The sequence below is a fragment of the Orycteropus afer genome, unplaced genomic scaffold (assembly GCF_000298275.1).
Source record: "Orycteropus afer afer isolate SDZICR_OR568_19922 unplaced genomic scaffold, OryAfe1.0 scaffold00336, whole genome shotgun sequence".
Taxonomy (NCBI): Eukaryota; Metazoa; Chordata; class Mammalia; order Tubulidentata; family Orycteropodidae; genus Orycteropus; species Orycteropus afer.
In genome coordinates, this window is record NW_006921923.1 from 3,326,612 (window position 1) to 3,329,159 (window position 2,548).

The following is a 2,548-nucleotide window of genomic DNA, read 5'->3' on the forward strand; positions in this document are numbered from 1 at the left end:
AATAATTGTATAGTGAATACCCACTACCTAGATTCTACTATTAATGTTTTATCTCTCTGGCAACAATTTTTTTAAAAAATTTTAAAATACACAGCAAAATAGAAAGAAATTTACAGTGACTACTGTATACTCACTTGACTGCTAACCAGAAAGCTGGTGGTTCAAACCCACCAGCCACCCCTCGGAAAGAAGTTTGGGCAATCTACTTCCATAGTGATACTGCCTCGGAAACCCAAGGAAGGGTCGCTATGAGTCGGGTCCGACTTGACAGCACATAACAACAACTATATACTCATAATCTATATTCTACAATCAACATTTTACTATACCTGCTTTTGTACTATCTGTCCATCCCTCTATCTATTCACTGATCAATTTTTTAATGAATTTCAAAGTAAATTTCAACAGCAGTTGCACTTCACCCTAAATATTTCAGCATGTATAACATAAATACAATTTCATAATTAACATTTTTTCCTGAGATAAAATTCTTATTAAATGAGATACACAAATCTAGAGTACATTTGCTCAATTTTGACAAATGCATACATCTGTATAACTAAAACCCTTATCAAGATATTATCCAAGAAAATTTCCTTATCCCCTTTCCAGTCATTTCTTACCCCATATCCATAGTGGTAACTATATTGTTAATTTTTTCCCATCATAAATTAATTTTGCCCTTTCCTAGATATCCATATAAGTGGAATTTCCAGTCATTTCTTATCCCCATATCCGTAGTGGTAACTATATTGTTAATTTTTTTCCCATCATAAATTAATTTCGCCCTTTCCTAGATATCCTTATAAGTGGAATCATACAGTATACTAAAAACATTCTTTGATAGGTCTTTTTATGGACATGTGCATTCATTTCTCTTGGGTAAATGTCTAAGAGTAGAATTGTTGGATCGTAGGGTAGATGTATGCTTAGCTGTATAAAAAGCAATTAGGGCTTTCTCCAAAATGACTGTACCATTTTAAATTCACACGAATATGATATGAGAGTTTCAGTTGTTTCACATTCTCTCCAACGTTTGGTGCTGTTAGTCTTTTTAATTTTGAAATTTTGGTATGTGTGATGGTATTATATTGTGGTTTTATTTTTTCATGATGACTAATGATGTTGAGCTCTTCATGTGCTTGTGGACGTTACACATTTATTTTGCCCATTTAAAAATGGATTGTTTTTATTGTTAAATTGGAAAAATATTCTTTATATCCTCCATAGTAATCATTTGTCAGTATTTTATCCCTGTCTGCCTTGTCTATTCATTTTCTTATCAGTATGTTTTGATAAAACATAAAGAAAACAAAAATCCTCACAACTGGACCAGTAAGAAATATCACAATAAATGGAGAAAAGATTGAAGTTGTCAGAGATTTCTTATTACTTGGATCCGCAGAAGCAGGAGTCAGGAAATCAGCTGTCATATTGCATGGGGCACGTGTGCTGCAAAAGACTTCTTTAAAGTGTTAAGAAGCAAAGATGTCACTTTGAAGACTAAGGTGCACCTAACCCAAGCCATGGTCTTTGCAGTAGGTAGCCTCATATGCTATGAAAACTGGACAGTGAATAAGGAAGACTGCAGAAGAATTGATGCATTTGAATTATGGCATTGGTGAAGAATATTAAATCTACCATGTACTGCAAGTAGAACGAACAAATCTGTCTTGGAAGAAATAACATCTAGAATGCTCCTTAGAAGTTCGTATCTCGTACTTCGGACATGTTATCAGGAGGGACCTGGAGAAGGATGCATGTTTGGTAAAGTGGAGAGGTAGCAAAAAAGAAGACCCTCAAACATAACAATGATTGTGAAGATGGCACAGGACCAGGCAATGTTTCATTCTTTTGTACATAGGATCACTATGGGATGGAACCAATGCAACAGCACCTAACAACAGCATGTTTTGATGAACAAAAGTTTAATATTACTCAAGTTTCCTTTATCATTTTTTTCTTATGTGGTTATTGTTTTCTCTGCCCTAAGAAGTAAGCCTTCATCTATGTCCTACTTGCAAAGATACTCTGCTTTGTTTTATAAGCTTTATAGTTTTAGTTTTTATATTTAAGTCTATTATCCATCTCAAATAATTTTTGTTTACCATCATTTTTTTTTCAATAGCCCTCTTCTCATTGGATTACTTTGCCACCTGTTTCAAAAATCAAATGACTGTATATGTGTAGGTCTGTTTCTGTGCTCTCAATTCTGTTTTATTCATTTAATTTTCTATCCTTAATCCAGTACCACACTGTTTAGATAACAGTAGCTTTAAAGTAATACTTAAAGTGAGATAGTGTAAGTTCTCCAACTTTGTTCATTTTCAAAAATATCTTTGAGCATCTAGGTCCATTGCTTTTCTTCTCACAGTGGTTTTAATATCTGTCATAATAAGGGAAATTTGTATTTCCCTTATAATAAGGGAAATTTGTATTTTCCTTATGCAAAAACGGCAAGGAGGCCCCATGTTCTGACCTCCTCTAATCCCACAAGAGGAAGGCAGGATTACCAGCAGTAACCCAAGGCCTATTCCTGCCAGGCCAG

General features: G+C 34.2%; 1 protein-coding gene across 1 annotated transcript in view; it reads left to right on the forward strand.

The window, feature by feature from the left end:
- The window catches only part of COL4A5 (collagen type IV alpha 5 chain), a 439,164-nt gene that overhangs the window by 301,572 nt on the left and 135,044 nt on the right, over positions 1–2,548 (forward strand). The gene's annotated exons all lie outside the window — the stretch shown is intronic.